At 37.8% G+C, this 18,369-nt stretch overlaps 1 non-coding gene across 1 annotated transcript; it reads right to left on the reverse strand.

Moving 5' to 3' along the window:
• Nucleotides 1-18,033: 18,033 nt before the first annotated feature.
• LOC124896413 lies at nucleotides 18,034-18,139 on the reverse strand. The gene has a single exon (XR_007052776.1). It is a non-coding gene; the product is annotated as a small nucleolar RNA R71 (small nucleolar RNA).
• Between the last annotated feature and the right edge of the window lie 230 nt (nucleotides 18,140-18,369).

Consider the following 18,369-nt stretch of genomic DNA (forward strand, 5'->3'; position numbering starts at 1 on the left):
TTCTAGCCACAACAGAGTCACCCACCAAGGTAGACCTAGAAAAGAGATCAAAAATATACTTAGGACCAAAACCAAAATGAATAGCCATAAAAATGGTCACATAAGAAAGAGCAGACCCCGAGTCAAGTAAGCAATACACATCACAAAAGAAGACACCCTTAATGGTGACCCTACGAGTCACACCATACAATTTGTAAGGTCCTAGTGTAGACATATTAATAACTAAGAAACCTACACTGGTCGCCTTATGAGTTAGGGTCCTACGACCCGTAATAATACCTTACGAATTGTAAGGTGCAAGACATAGTATGAGCAAAAAAATCTACCATCCTCACTGGTCACCCTATGACTCATGACTTATGAGTCATAAGGAGATATTATGAATCATGAAATAAGTTGTAGCTTGAGCAGTGAGCTCAAAACCAAGAAATTTTCAGACCCAAGAATCTGAGGTGTTACATAATCGTAGCCTGACCAGTAAGCTTGTCCATGGTTTTTATTGAGGTTTCAATTTAGACCTCATGAGTCATATAATGAGGTCACGGGTCATGATGAGGGACACATGACCTAACCAGTATAATGGCCTGATGCAATACTCTTAAAATTTCAAGCATTTCATTGTTTTCCCTTCTGTATTTAAAATATAAATTTTTGACTTAAATGGTGTTTAGGTATGTCAATAGGGTATTTCAAGAGTGTTTTGGAATTTTTTGATGGGGTTTAGGGTGATTTCAGACCACGGAGGCTGTGAACCTCCACGATATCCCTATGTCACAGAGGTTAACCTCTATAATAGGTAGCATGTCACAGAGGTTGCACTCTATAATAGGTAGCGTGGCATAGAGGTTAGCCTCTACGATAGGCAGTGTGCCACGTTATTGCATAAAATTCCTACAATACTTATTTTATTTCACCTGGGGTGAGGGGATTTGGGGTCTTTTCACCTGTGTACGACCCTTAAACATAACGTAACCTTATTCTTTTCAGTTTTAAGAGATTAAAATACCCAATTCCACTTTCAAACCCAAAACCCCATGAGATCATAAGGATTTCATCGTACATTCATCTTTTGGGTTTCAAGTTCTGAATCACTTTCCAATTCTCGTGTGTATAAGGCATGTATATCTCTCCTTACACTTGTATTTTCTTAATGGCATGAAATTAGTTTATTGTTCATATGGTTTTGATATTGGGTTTTAAACTATGGGTTGAGGGTTTTGGATATAAATTATTTGAATATTTTTCCCATGAATACTATTGCCTTATTATGCATTTAATTATTGGTTTGTACACTCATTGGGGTGAATGGGAATAGTGAATGAATTTAGGGGTACAAGGATTCCCCAAACTTGTGAGCAATATAATTAAGGGGTACAAGGATTACCCAAATAAAAAGATTTTGATATTGAAATTGATAAGAACCCCAACCCATTTGCATAATTGGTTTTGGAATGTGGTTAATCACTTGGTTTGGTCTACTTCTTTAAAATTAATGCATTGTATAAATGGATAACGAATAAAAGTGATCTTGAAAACCTTGTGGGGTACTATGGACTCCCTCAAGTAAATGACTTTCTTGAAAACCTTATGGGGTATAATGGACTCCACTATGCGAATGATTTTCTTGAAAACCTTATGGGGTACAAAGGAATCCCCAAAGTAGATTTTAATAATGGAGTCTGGGGTATAAGGATTCCCAAAAGTGATGGCTTAATGACAATTACTTACAAGTTATAGTCGGTATGACGATACCACTTAATAATGCCTTTATAATTGACTCCTTAATGTAATGGTAGGGTTACGTGTTAATATTTTAATTAGTCTTAATGGGGGTTGTGTTAGCTAACTGTGAAGGTGTGAGTCCTGAAGGACTGATGCTGGAAACTTATGTTTACTGACATAAGGGTTGGTCTTGATGACTGTATGATTATGTCGCACTATATATATATTATACCATAGATGGTGTAGGGTACGATAGATTCCCATCCTTCTATGATCTCTCTGGTTCATGCAGCTAATACATATTGGGGCCCTTTCAACATGCGAGTTAGCCCATATAGCCCGTGGGTGCCTATTTATGACGGTCAAGCTACACAATCTAGGCTAAAGTTTTAAAGTTTATGTTAAGCCATGTTCCCTCCCCATCACCTTATATATATGTGTGTGTGTGTGTATATATATATGTATATATATACACACACACATATATATACATATAGATATGCATGGATGTGTTCATGTGCATTGGTTTGACTTAGTATTGAATGGATGGCATTAATTATCTTGTATCCTTGAGTTACATGCTAGCTCTACAATTGATAACCATCTTCGGATGTTTTATCCCCACGCGATGCAAGGACTAGCCATATTTCTACTTCTCCTACACAGTGACTAGGTAATCGGGGGATAAATCGTGAGTCAGACTGAAGCAGTGAGATTCCATCCTTTGGAAGACCACATTTCATACTTTGGTTTTCCTTATGTTTTGACTTTTTTTTGTATTTGTTTTTGGATATAGACAGGGGCATGTCCCAACCAGACTATCTTTGGTTTTGCTAGAGTCTTTGATTGACATTATTTTGGATATAAGTATTAAGGTCGATTATCGATATTGGTCATTAGTTGGCGGTTGTTGGATATTTCTTTATCATAGGTTCTTTAAGCTTTCCTATCTTATTCTGTTATATATTTGAAATCCATCCACTGCTAGGTATATTTGTTTCTGTTGGATTAGGCTAAGGGGGTGGTTGGTCTCTGGTCCACAGAGGACTTAAGATACCCGTCACGGCTAGACCCTGGTTTAGGCTATGATAAGTTATTATCAAAGCCTAGGTTCATGGTCCATTGGGAGTCCATAAAGTCGTGTTAAGTAGAGTCGCTTTTATGGGTGTGTAGCATGCCACATTTATATGAGAGGGTCTACGAGTCATTTAGGAAGGTTTTCCTTTCTTGTTGCCTTATTTTTGGGATATGGAGTTTAAGGCCTTGAATTCCTATAACTCCTATTTTTTGACTTTCAGATCATGCCTCCCAAATAATCTTAAGCTCATGGAAACTCACCTATCCCGCTTGAGGACAATGTGGATGAATCTCATCCACCTTATGGGGTGCAGACCCAGTCAAAGGTCGCTGCTTCTGATTACAGCTGTGGAGTCCCCCGTTTCTCTATTGATCCTTCTCAGCTGGTGACCCTCATACTCAGTCACCTCGAGGAGATATTACTAATGTTGAGTTTCACCAATCTATTTATTTATTGACCCAGTTGGTGATATCTTAATCATGCTTATCGGGTTCTACTGGTATTGCTATAAGTTTATTTGGGGCTACTAGAGTCTGCCAGTTTATGATGTAAAGCCCTCAAAATTTTATTGGTACTAAGCTTGAGGAGGATCCTCAAGGTTTAATAGATATGATGTAGAAAATCTTTTAGGCTATGCATGTTACTAATATAGAGGGTGTGGAGTTCGTTGCTTATCAATTAAAGGATGTAGCACACCAATGGTATGAAGAGTAGGAGTAGTTTAGGGGTGATGATGTTGATTTTGCTTTATGGGATGACTTCTCTAGTGCTTTTCTTGATCACTATTTTTTCTCAGGAGTTGACGGAGGAGAAAGCTGAGAGTTTATGGTCTTGAAGCAAAGCAAGATAATGGTGAAGAAATATGAGTTGAAGCTCCACCAATTATTACGATATACTCTAGATCTAGTGTCTAGCATGAGGTCTAGAATGAGGAAATTCACTTTTGATTAGTCTTATGATTTTGTTTTAGAGAGCAAAGATGCCTTTTTAAATGAGGATATGGATATCTCTCTACTTGTGGTGTATATGCAAAAAGTTAAAAAGGAAAAAAAGAAGCAAGAAGAGGTAGGGGATAGGCAGAGTAGAAAGTTTTAGTAGTTGGATCAGGGTAGAGGTCAGCAACAGAGTGGTAGAGATGGTGGGAAATATTACAAGAAAAAGTGGGGCAACTCTGGTTCCTATTCGACGGCTAGTGTACCTTATTCAAATCCATCTGAAGACAGCTAATTTCAAAATGGCGATGGTTCCAAGGCGTAGGTACCCAATCTCAGGCCAGTGAGGCCCAGTCAGCTTCATCATATCCTTCTTACAGATTTTGTAGTCAGTTACATCATAGTTTCTATAGTGAGGGAAAGAACCGATGTTTCAACTATGGTCAGTTAGGACATATATTGAGAAATTATCCCATTGGTAAGGTCGTTTCACGGGTGAACAAAATTTTGGTTGCCACGTCATCAGCTCCTACACTAAAGGGTGCCATTTTTAATACCGACACTAGTCGAAATCACTTGTATGCTCTTACTAACCATCAAGATTTTGAGGCATCTCCTGATATCATCACTGGAATGTTAAAACTATTCTTTTACAATGTGTACTATTTACTTGATTTGGGGTCTACCTTGTCTGATGTGACCCCAATTATGGTTGTGCATTTTGATTTTGGTCCTGAGTGTATTTTGGATTCTTTTTTGTTGCAATCTTAGTGGGTAACTCATTAGTTGCAAAAAGAGTCTATAGGGGTTGGTGGTATCTATTGGTGGTAGGAAAACTTTGGTAAATTTGATAAAATTAGACATGATAGATTTTGATGTCATTTCGGGGATGGATTGGTTGCATTCGTCCATGCCTCTTTAGATTTTTTGACCCATAAGGTCATTCGCAAATTTCCTAATGATCAAATTATCTAGTTGGAAGGGAGTTCCCTTGTGTCTAAGCGAAAGTTCATATCATATCTTAGAACTCAAAAATTGATTTTCAAGGGGTGTTTTTATCATTTTGACTGGGTTAAAGATTCTAACTCAAAGGGTTCTTCTTTACAAACCATTCATGTGGTTAATGAATTTCCTAAGGTGTTTACTGATGATCTTCTCGGTGTTCTTCCCGAGAGGAAAATTGATTTTGGGATTGATATTCTTCTAACACCGTCCTATCTTTATCCCTCCCTATAGAATGGCTCCATCTGAGTTGAAGGAACTTAAGGAGCAGTTGAAAGATCTTCTTGACAAGGTTTTTATATTCCCTAGTGTGTCTCTATAAGGTGCACCTATTTTGTTTGTGCGAAAGAAAGATAGTGCTCTTCGAATGTGTATAGATTACCGTCAGTTAAATAAGGTGATGGTGAAGAATAAGTACCCTCTTTCTATGATTGATGACTTGTTTGACCAACTTCAGGGTGCTAAGTATTTCTCTAAGTTGATCTTAGGTTGGGTTAGCATCCATTAAATATTAGAGAGGTGAATATCGCTAGACTGTCTTTCATACCCGATATGGACATTTTGAGTTCTTGGTCATGTCTTTTGGGTTTACAAATGCCCCAATGATGTTTGTAGACCTGATAAATTGAGTGTTTTGTCAATTTTTGGATTTGTTTGTTATTGTGCTTATAGATGATATTCTAGTGTATTCCAAGAGTAAGGCAAATCACACCAATAACCTCCATTTAGTGTTGTAGACCCTTAAGGATCAGCGGTTGTATGCAAAGTTTTCTAATTGTATGCAAAGTTTTCTAAGTGTGAGTTTTTGTTGAATGCGGTAACTTTTCTAGGTCATGTTGTTTCTAGTGAAGGGATCATCATAGATCCACAGAAGGTTGACGCAGTGAAAAAGTGGCCTAGAACCACGACTCTAACTGATATTCAAAGCTTTTTGTGTTTGGATGGGTATTATAGGAGGTTTGTGGAGAGCTTCTCTTCGATTATTGCTCCATTGACGAAGTTAACTTAGAAGAAGGTAAAGTTCTATTGGTCAGATATTTGTGAGGAAAGTTTTGAGAAGCTAAAAGATAAATTGACTTCTGCTCTGGTTTTGACCATGCCCGAGGGTACTGATGGCTTCATGGTTTATTATAATATGTCCCATATGGGAATTGGTTGTGTCCTAATGCTGCATGGCAAGGTGGTAGCATATGCTTCTAGGCAGTTGAATTTTACAGAGGAATTATCTGACTCATGATGTGGAGTTGTTGGTTGTGTTATTCGCATTGAAGATTTGGCGACGCTATCTATATGAGATCTTTGTTGACATTTATTTTGATCATAAGAGCCTATAATTTGTATTGACCCAAAAGGATTTGAATCTCAGGCAAAGGAGATGTCTTGAGTTACTCAAAGACTACAACATGAGTAACCACTATCAGCCAGGTAAAGCTAATGTGGTTGTTAATGCTCTTACCAGGTTATCTATAGGAAGCTTATCTCACATGTATGAAGAGAAATGGTATTTGGTGAAGGATATTCACCATTTTCCTAATCTTAGATTTTTCCTCTTAGATTCGAAGGATGGTGGTGTGTTTGTGCAAAAGGTGGTGAAGTCATCTCTTGGTGCTGAGGTAAAGGAGAAATAGGTACTGGATCCTATCTTGATGCAAATCAAGGTGATATGGGTAAGCAGAAGGTGATGGCTATTGAGATTGGTGGTGATGGTATCTTGAGGTACCAATAGAGGTTGTGTATTCTCGATGTGGATGGGCTACGAGGAAGAATTTCGGTTGAAGCTCTTGAGTTGCGATATACGATTCATCCTGTTTCAACAAAGATGTACCATTACTTGAAAGAAATTTATTGGTGGAATAATATGAAGTACGATAGGACAATTTTGTGGCTAAGTGCATGGTGAGTCAACAAGTGAAGGTAGAGCACTTGAGGCCCAGTGGGCTATCCCAAGAGATTGAGTTTCCTATGTGGAAAAGGGATATGATTAATATGATTTTAATTATCGGTCTTTCATGGTATCACAGTCAGTTTAATTCAATTAGTTCATTGTGGTTAGGATGACTAAGTCCGATCACTTCTTGCCTGTGAGGACTAATTATTTGGCTGATGATTATGCTAAGCTTTTCATTCAAGAGATCGTGAAATTACATGGTGCTCTAGTTTCTATCAGTTTTGATCGTGGTACTCATTTTTCATCGCACTTTTAGGGATCGTTCTAGTGAGGTTTGGGTACTAAGGTGAACCTTAGCACTGTTTTTCACCCCCAGACGGATGGATAAGTAGAAAAGACTATTCAGACTTTGGTGAATATGCTAAGGCCTTACGTGATTAAATTTAGTAGTAGTTGGGTTGATCATTTGCCTCTCATAGAGTTTGCATATAGTAACAACAATCACTCTAGCATTGGTGCGGCTCTCTTTAAGGCATTGTATGGTTGGAGGTGTATACCTCCTATTAGGTGGTCCAAAATTAGTAAGGAAAGGTTGTTCGGTCATGATTCAGTTCATCAAGCTATGGAAAATGTGAAGGTGATTTAGGATAGGCTTAAGGATTCCCAAATTTGCCAAAAGTCCTATGTGGATGTGAGGCGAAGGGAATTGGAATTCGGTATGGGTGATTGGGTGTTCTTTAAGTTGTCTCCCATGAAGGAAATGATGCAACTTGGAAAGAAAGGGAGGATCAGTCCCTATTATATTGTCCCTTATTTGATTTTGAAGAGAGTGGGGAATGTTGCCTACGAGCTAGAATTGCCTGAAAATTTAGGTTCTATTCACCCTGTGTTTCATGTGTCTATGTTGAAGAAATGCATGGGTGATACTTCCTTAGTGGTTCCTATTGAGAGTGTTGATATTTTAGATTCCCAATTATTTGAGGAGGTCCCAGTGAAGATCTAAGATAGACAAGTTCGTAGATTAAGGACTAAAGATGTAGCTTCAGTAAAGGTCCTTTGAAGAAACCAAAAGGTGGACGAAGCCACTTGGGACGCTGAAAAAGATATAAAGGCTAAGTATCCATTCTTGTTCCATGTGTTGAACGAAGGTGATTAAGGTATGATTTTGCTAACCCTTTGTTACTATCTGGATTTGTCATTTGATTCTAGTACAATATTGCTATTCTCGTACGTACAGTGTCCTAGCTCATCATTCGGGAATGAATGATGTCAAGGAGGGGATAATGCAACACTCTCAAAATTTTGAGCATTTTATTATTGCCCTTTCATGTTAGATACGTCGATTTTTGACTTAAATGATCTTTAGGCATGTGAATAGGGTGTTCCGAGAGAGTTTCAAAATTTTTAGATGAGGTTCGGGGTGATTTTAGACCACGGAGGTAGTGAGACGCATAGAACAAATGAAGCAAATCCATCCCAAAAATAACATCAAAGTCTAACATATCCAACTCTATCAGATCCACCAACTCTCCTTACCACAGATAGATACCACACAACCCCTATAGATTTTTCTAGCCACAACCGAGTCACCCACCGGGGTAGACCCACAAAAGGGATCAAAAATACACTTAGGACCAAAACCAAAATGAATATCCACAAAAAGGGTCACGTAAGAAAGAGTAGACCCCAATTCAAGTAAGTAATACACATCGCAAGAGAAAACACCCTTACTGGTGACCCTATAAGTCACACCATACAACTCGTAAGGTCCTAGTGTAGTCACATCAATAACTAGGATACCTACATTAGTCACCTTATGAGTTGGGTCCTACAACCAGTAATGACACCTTACGACTCATATGATGCAATACATAGTATGAGCAAAAACATCTACCATCCTCACTGGTCACCATACGACTCATGCCTTACGAGTCATAAGGAGACCTTATGACTTACGAAGTGAATCGTAGCTTGAATAGTGAGCTCAAAACCAAGAAATTTTCAGACCTACGAATCTGAGGTGTTATATAATCATAGCCTGACCAGTAAGTTTGTCCATGATTTTTGTTGAGGTCATAATTTGGACCTCTCGAGTCATATGGTAAGGTCAAGAGTCGTGACGAGGGACTCATGACCAAACCAATATAATGGCCCAATACAACACCCTTAAAATTTTGAGCATTTTGTTTTTTGCCCTTCTGTGTTCGAAATGCCGATTTTGACTTAAATGGTATTTAGGCATGTGAATAGGGTATCTCGGGAGAGTTTTGGAATTTTTGGATGGGGTTTGGGGTAATTTTGGACCACAAAGGCAGTGAGCCTCCGTGATATCCCTATATCACGAGGTTACACTCCATAATAGGTAGTGTGTCACGCAGGCTGCACTCCGTAATAGGCAGCATGGTACAAAGGTTAGCCTCTATGATAGGCAGTGTGCCACGCTGTTGCGTAAAAGTCATGCAATACTTGTTTTATTTCATTTAGGGTGAGGGGATTTTGGGTCTTTTCACCGGTGTACGACCCTTAAACATAATGTAACCTTATTCTTTTCAGTTTTAAGAGATTAAAATCCCCAATTCCACTCTCAAACTCAAAACACCATGAGAGCTTAAGGATTTCATCATACGTTCATCTTTTAGGTTTTAAGTTTTGAATTACTTTCCAATTCTCGTGTGTCTAAGGCATGTATCTCTCTCCTTACACTTGGATATTCTTAATGGCATGAAATTGGTATATTATTCATATGGTTTTAATGTTGGGTTTTGAACTATGGGTTGAGGGTTTTGGGTATAAATTAGTTAAATATTTTTCCCATGATTACTATAGCTTTATTATGCATTTAATTATTAGTTTGTACACTCATTGGGGTGCATGGGCATGTTGAATGAATTAAGGGGTAAAAGGATTCCCCAAACTTGTGAGCAATGTAATTAGGGGTACAAGGATTACCCAAATAAATGGATTTTGGTATTGAAATTGATAAGAACCCCAACCCATTTGCATAATTGGTTTTGGAATGTAGTTAATCACTTGGTTTGGTCTACTTCTTAAAAATTAATGCAATGGATAAATGGCTAACAGATAAGAATGATCTTAAAAACCTTGTGGGGTATAATGGACTCCCCTAAGTGAATGACTTTCTTGAAAACCTTGTGGGGTACAATGGACTCCCCCAAGTGAATGATTTTCTTGAAAACCATGTGGGGTACAAAGGAACCCCCCAAAGTAGATTTTAATAATGAAGTCTGGGGTACAAGGATTCCCCAAAGTGATGGTTTAATGATAATTGCTTGCATGCTAAAGTCGGTATGACGATACTGCTTAATGATGCCTTTATGATTGACTCCTTAATGTAATGGTTGGGTTACGTGTTAATATTTTAATTAGTCTTACTGGGGGTTGTGTTAGCTAACCGTGAAGGTGTGAGTCCTGAAGGACTAATCCTGGAAACTTATGTGTACTAACATAAGGGTTGGTCTAGATGACCGTGTGCTTATATTACACTATATATATTTGTATCATGGATAGCGTATGGTATAATGGATTCCCCAGCCTTCTATGATATCTCCGATTCATACAGTAACACGCATTGGGGCCCTTTCAGCAGGGGAGTTGAACCGATATAGCCTGTGGGTGCCTTTCTATAATGGGCAAGCTACACAACCCAGGCTAAAGTTTTAAAGTTCATGCTAAGCCATGTTCCCTCCCCTTATATATATATCTATATATATATGGATATGCATGCATGTGTTCATGTGCATTGGTTTGACTTGGTTTTTTATGGATGGCATTATTTTTTCCTATATCCTTGAGTTACATTCTAGCACTCCAATTGTTAACCATCTTCGAACGTTTTATCCCCACGCGATGCAAGGACTGGCCATATTCTTCTTTTCCTACACAGTGACTAGGTAATTAGGGGACAACTCGTGAGTCAGATTCCTGAGGAAAGAAGCGATCAAGAAAACCATCAGAGAACTCATCCCAGATAGCTGTCTCAGCACTATCTTCTCTCAACTATTTATACTTCTCCTACCACTGATATGCTACATCCTTTAACTGATATACAGTGAAATCCACACCCTTAGAGTAGAAGCATGCATCACTCTGAATATTTTCTCCATCTCATTAATGAACCCTTAAGGATCCCTCAACCTTGGAACCAGTTAAAGTTAGAGGACTCAACCTCATGAACTGTCCATCCCATGTGGCCTCAGAAGAAGAAGTGACAAGAGCAACATGCTCAGACTGTCATATTTGAGAGACCACCAACTGAGTAAGCAAATGAATCAACTCGCAAAACTCAGCATTAGACACATCGCCTTGAGGCATTGAGGTAGGAGTATCATCAGCTTGAGGATCCCAGAGAGGACTAGTAGGGACTGATGGAACTCCATGAAGGCAATCAGAAGGGACCCTAGATCGGGTTTGTACCATAAGTGGGATGAGTTCCATCCTTGTTGTCCTTAGGCAGGACGGAAGAGTTTCCACAAGCATCAGATCTTTGGAAAGGCATGATCTGAAATGCGAACAAATGAAATTAGAGGAGACTTCAACATCCTAGACTTTACATCCCAAAAATAGAAGTCAAAGAAGGGAAACATTCCTAGATGCCTCGTAGCCTCTCCTTTATAAGTGTGGCACGCTACACACCCATAAAAGAGACACTACTTGACACGGCTTTGTGGACACCCAATTGACCATAAAACTAGGGCTCTGATACCAAGCTTGTCATAACTCGAAGCAGGGTCTAGACGTGATGGGGATCTTAAGTCTATCGAGAACTGGAGGCCACCCCCTTTAATTAGTCAAACAGAACACAATATACTGGCAGCATATGAATTCCGAACATATAACAAGATATAATAATCAATAGTAAGGAAAATTCTAAGAATTCAACTGATATCCCAATCCATAGTAATCCACAAAGCATCAAACTAGACCAAATCATTCTAAGTCAGGACATGCCCCAAACAATAGCCAAAAGAATCCAATAGAATTAGTCTAAGACATTAATAAAATAGGACTTCAAAATAATAGCCCTTTCGGAGAATTAAAGCTCACCACTTCAAAGTTGACTGATGACAGCCAAAAATCCCATCACTGCATAGGAAGAGTAGAAGTATCTCCGGTTCCTGCATTGCCTAGGGATACAACGTCGGAGATGGTTAGCAAAGTAATTGCTAGTATGTAACTCAGAAAAGGGATAAAATAATGCCAAGTCCAAACCACAGTAAAATCCACATGCACATATTATACATACATATATATATAACATACTGGGATAAGGAGAAAGGTTTAACATGAAAGTAAAATATTATCCTAGACTGTGTAGCTCAACTATTATAAAAAGGCACCCATGGGCTATATGGTCTCAGCTCCCCCTACTGAAAGGGCCCTAGTATATGTTAGCTGCACAAACCAGAGAATAATCATATGTGCATATGCACCAAGGGTGACTCAAAGACATGACCAAAACTCATTTACCATTATTCAAGCCGAATGATATGACCAAAAACTCATAATGGACATACCGGGTACGAAAATCAATCTTTGGGATATCCACCTCCCTAATCTTCAACATATGATAACCCGACTGAAGATCAATCTAAGAAAAAATACTTAGCACCCTGAAGCTAGTCAAATAGGTTATTAATTCTAGGAAGAGGATACCTATTCTTCATAGTCACCTTATTCAACTAGAGATAATCTATACACATTTGAAGGGACCTATCCTTCTTACGCACGAATAGAATAGGATCACCCTACGAAGAAATACAAGGAAGAATAAAACCCTTATCAAAAAGATCTTTCAACTGGTCTTTAAGCTCTTTTAACTCATATGGATCTATTCTATAGGGAGGGATAGAGATAGGATAGGTATTTTGGAGAAGGTCAATCCCGAAGTCTATTTCCCTATTTGGAGGAATACCAGAAAGATCAACAGAAAACACTTCAGGAAACTCATTAACTATAGGGACAGATTGCAAAGAAGGGCTCGCAAAATTAGAATCCTTAATACGAACTAGAAGATATAAACAACCCCTTGGAAATTAATTTCTTGGCTCTTAGATAAGAATTGAACCTTCCCTTAGGTGCTAAAAAACTACCTACCTACTCAATCACCGGTTTATTTAAGAACTAGAAACTAACCCTTTGAATTATATAATTAGGAGATGCATAACATGAATGGAGCAAATCCATCCCTAAAATAACATCAAAGTCTAACATATCCAGCTCTATCAGATCCACCAACGTCTTCTTATCATAGATAGATACCACACAACCCTTATAGTCTTTTCAAGTAAGCAGTACACATTGCGAGAGAAGATACCCTTACTGGTGACCCTACGAGTCACTCCATACAACTCGTAAGGTCTTAATGTAGCCACATCAATAACTAAGACACCTACACTAGTCACCTTATGAGTTGAGGTCCAAGACCCGTAATGACACCTTACGACTCATAAAGTGCAAGTCATAGTATGAGCAGAAATGTCTACCATCCTTACTGGTCACCATAGGACTCATACCTTATGAGTTATAAGAAGACCTTATGACTCGTGAAGTGAGTCGTAGCTTGAACAGTGAACTCAAAACCAAGAAATTTTAAGACCCAAGAATCTGAGTTATTACATAATCATAACCTGACCAGTTTGTCCAGGATTTTTGTTGTGCTTATAATTTAGACCTTACGAGTCGAATGGTAAGGTCACGAGTCATGACGGAGGACTCATGAACAAACCAATATAATGGCCCAATGCAATACCCTTAAAATTATGAGCATTTTATTATTTGCCCTTCTGTGATTAAAATGATAATTTTTGAATTAAATGGTGTTTAGGCATGTGAATGAGATATCTCTAGAGAGTTTTAAAATTTTTGGATGGGGTTCGAGGTGATTTCAGACCATGGAGGCAGTGAACCTCCATGATATCCCCATGTCACAGAGGTTACACTCCGTAATAAGCAGCATGTCACGAATGCTGCACTCCGTGATAGGCAATATGGCACAGAGGTTATCCTCTATGATAGGCATTGTGCCATGTTGTTGTGTAAAAGTCGTGCAATCATTATTTTATTTCACTTGGAGTGAGGGAATTTTGGGTTTTTTCACCTGTGTACGACCTTTAAACATAATGTAACCTTATTCCTTTCAGTTTTAAGGGATTAAAATCCCCAATTCAACTCTCAAACTCAAAACCCTAAGAGAGCCTAAGGATTTCATCGTACATTCATCTTTTGGGTTTTATGTTTTGAATTACTTTCCAATTCTCGTGTTTCAAAGGCATGTATCTCTCTTCTTACACATGGATTTTCTTAATGGCATGGAATTGGTATATTATTCATATAGTTTTGATGTTGGATTTTCTACTATGGGTTGAAGCTTTTGGATATAAATTAGTGGAATATTTTTCTCATGATTACTATTGCTTTATTATGCATTTAATTATTAGTTTGTACACTCATTAGGGGCATGGGAATGGTGAATGAATTTAGGGGTATAAGGATTCCCCAAACTTTCGAGCAATGTAATTAGGGGTACAAGGATTACCTAAACAGATGGATTTTGGTATTAAAATTGAAAAGAACCCCAACCCATTTGTATAATTGGTTTTGAAATATGGTTAATTACTTGGTTTAGTCTACTTCTTTAAAATTAATGCATTACATAAATGGCTAAAGGATAAGAATGATCATGAAAACCTTATGGGTTACAATGGACTCCCCTAAGTGAATGAATTTCTTGAAAACAATGTGGGGTACAATAGACTCCCCCAAGTGAATGATTTTCTTGGAAAATTTGTAGGGTACAAAGGAATCCCCAAAGTATATTTTAATAATGGAATCTGGGGTACAAGTATTCCCCAAAGTGATGGCTTAATGGTAATTGCTTACAAGCTATAGTAGGTATGACTATACCACTTAATGATGCCTTTATGATTGACTCCTTAATGTAATGGTTGGACTACGTGTTAATATTTTAATTATTACTTATAAGGTTTTGTTAGCTAATCGTGAAGGTGTGAGTCTCGAAAGACTAATGCTGGAAACTCATGTTTACTGATATGAGGGTTGGTCTTGATGATCATGTGCTTATGTCACACTATATATATTTGTATCATAGATGGATAAGGGTATAATAGATTCCTTGGCCTTTCATGATATCTCCGATTCATGTGGTAAATACATATCGGGGCCCTTTCAACAGAGAGAGATGAACCCATATAGCCTGTGGGTGCTTGTTTATAACAGTCAAGCTACCCAACCAAGGATAAAGTTTTAAAGTTCATGCTAAGCCATGTTCCCTCCCCAGTATCTTATATATCTATACATATGAATATGTATGAATGTGTACATATGTTAGTTTGATTTGGTTTTGGATAGATAGAATTATCTTCTCTTGTATCCTTGAGTTACATGCTAGCACTCCAATCGCTAATTGTCTTTGAATGTGGTATCCCCATACAATGCAGGGACTGGCCATACTTCTACTCCTCCTGCACTGTGACTAGGTGATCGGTGGATATCTCATGAGTCAAACTGAAGTGGTGAGCTTCCATTCTTTGGAAGACCTCATTTTATGCTTTGGGTTTCCTTATGTTTTAACTTTTTCTTTGGATTTATTTTTGGCTATGGTCGGGGGCATGTACCGACCAGACTATCTTTGATTTTGTTAGAGGTTTTGATGGACATTACTGTATACATGTGTATTATGGTCGATTATTGGTATTAGTTATTGGTTGATGGTTGTTGGATATTGATCTATCTTAGATTCATTGAGCTTTTCTATCTTATCTTTTATATGTTCAAAATCCATCCGCTGCTAGGTATATTTTGTTCTGTAGGATTAGACTGAAGGGGTGGTCTCTAGTCCATGATGAACTTGAGATAACCGTCACAGACATGTCCTAGTTTGGGTCATGATACCTAAACCTTCTTTCTAGACCACAAATTATGGTGATAACTCGTGACCAATCCTCACGAGTGGTGTGGTAACTCATAGCTACTAGTGATAGTTTTTCTATATTTTAATAGGGGGAACCCTCCTACTCTAAATATGACCCATGACCTTAAAACACCTAAGGGTCCCTATTTTCATCATTTATCCAACATAAACACTTCTTTTCTATCTCAAATTCCCCAATCAAAAGCTATCTTAGGGTTTCTAGGGATTGGTCATCTAGGGCTCAATTTGTGGTTTCTCCTTCCAATTCTTGGTATACCAAACATGTATCTCTTCCCTAAAACTTATATTATGAAAAACATGTGTTTAATTATGGTTTGTGTGGATTTATTTATTGGGTTTGAGTGATGGGTTGAGGGTTTTGAATATCTACTACTTGGTTGGTTTTCCCATGATTTTGGAAATTATTATCTCATGATTTATGAACTGAATTTGTCAATGGGCATGGAAATTGGGGAGGGGGTCATTGATTCCCCCAAATTAACTTGATAAATTATCGGGGTCGTGGATTCCCTCAAATGAATGAATTTTGGTATTAGAATTGGGAATAACCTCAACCCACCTTATGAAATTAGCTTTGAAGTATGGATATATGCATATTGAAACTAATTTTTTAAACCTTGCATTGCATAAAAGGTTAATGAAACATGTTTTGATTTAAAATTAGACCTCGGGGGTCGTGGATTCCTCTAAGTTGATAGATAATCAAAATGCCATAATGATATTAGCTTGTAAGCATAATTGGTATGACGATACCATTAATAATGCCTTAATATATGATTCTTTAGTTAAATGGATGGGTTTGTGTGTAGAGGATTTAATTGGGATTAAAGGAGGTTGTATAGCTCGCCGTGAAGGTGGACGTCCTCGGGGGACCAATATTAGAAACCACCTTTACCGATGTAGGGAAGGTTTTAATGATCATGTGAATGTGTCACACACACACACACTATATATATATATATATATATATATATATATATATTTGTATCCAGGAATGGCGTAGGGTCGTGGATTCCCGCCTTCCTTGATTCCTCCAGTTTGTATGGCTAAAATGCACTAGGCTGCCCTTTTGATGGGTCGAATTGGACCCATACAACCCATGGGTGTTTTTATGATGGATAGAGCTATACAGTCCAGGTTAATGATTTTAACTTTTATGTTAAAGCTTGTTCCCTATCCCAACATCTTATATATGTATGTACGCATGTATGTGAATATGTACATTGAGTTGAACTTAATTTTAAAATGACATTATTTATCCCTATCCTGAGTTACACGCTAGTGCTCACCCTGCTATCCTATCAATTTTTTTCATATTTTGGATTCCTTTTTAGCCACAGTTTGGGGCATGTCCTGACCTAGTTGATATTTGGGTTGTTTTAGAGGCTTTTGTGGACAAATGTGGATTTGGATAATTCTTTGAGATCTTAGAACCTTTGTCGTGATTATTTATCTTTCATATGTTTACTTGAATTATTTTTGCTATTATACTATATCATGTTTGGATTGGACAAACTATGGGGCTGGTCTTCGTCCAACGATTGTCTTGAGATACCCGTCACGGCCAGGCCAAGGGTCAGGTCATGACAAAATCCTACCTAAGATGACATAACTCCAAAACCTCTCTCAATTTGGAAACACTCCAAAAATTTTCAAACTCGCAATAGTGTTAATTTTTGTTGCATTTAACTTTACTTTAAAATATACCTCCTAATTTATTTTCATTTATTGTTTAATTTGGCATTATGGGTTAACACAAAGTTAACTCTCAATACATACAAGTTGTGAATTCTAAGTTTTTACTCCTCATGGATTCGACCCCAACTCATAGTTAGGTATTATATTGACAACATCTGCCTTGCATTAAAATTGAAGTGTAAGTTGAGCGTTATCAGAAATAGCACCGTTGCGGGGGAGCGAAACATAGTGTTCACTTATTTAGTGTTGTTAGAAACCTTGGGTTAGCTGTAGTGTTTACTTTACTTTGTTTTGGTTTTTATCTTTTGTTAGGTGATTATCATAGCAATTACAATACTGTGAGCCAACACGGTAATAATGATGGTTCTTTTGATGGGCTTAAGGATATGGATCATCTTGGAGATGTAGGGCCAGCTAGTATCATCTATATTCCACTGGCGGAAGGTAATGAAGCATTTCATGTCACCAGTATGATGCTCTATTTACTTCAAATAATGGGCTTATTTGGACAATAAGCGCATGAAGATGCCAACATGCATTTGAAAATTTTCATTGATGTGTGTGCTCCATTTGATATTGACCACATTTCTCAAGAGCTAATTTAGTTGTAACTTTTCCCATTCTCATTGATGGGAGAAGCAGTTCTATGGTTGTGTTTTTTACCCATGGGATCTATCACTTCTTGGGTTGAGCTCACTGATGTATTCTTGAATAGATATTTCCTTTCTACTCGAATATTTGCAACCAAGGGACGCGATTACAAATTTTTGCCAACTTAGTGGTGAATCATTATATAAAGTTTGGTAAAGATTGAATGATAAATTGATGCAATGCCCAAATCATGAGGTGCCAAATAAAATGCTTCTCCAAATTATCTATAGGACATTGGATCAATTAAATAAAATAGTGATTGATAATGCAGTCGGGGTTTCTCATGTTAAGTTATCTTATGGTGTTGCAATGACTTTGTTAGAGCTAGTGACAAAGCAAAATAGAGGATGGCATACGAGAGACACTAAGGTAACCGTGGGATCCCTCATAACTTCTTTTGTAATAAAAGAGCAAAAAAAGAAGGATG

Source organism: Capsicum annuum, chromosome 2 (assembly GCF_002878395.1).
Source record: "Capsicum annuum cultivar UCD-10X-F1 chromosome 2, UCD10Xv1.1, whole genome shotgun sequence".
Lineage (NCBI taxonomy): Eukaryota > Viridiplantae > Streptophyta > Magnoliopsida > Solanales > Solanaceae > Capsicum > Capsicum annuum.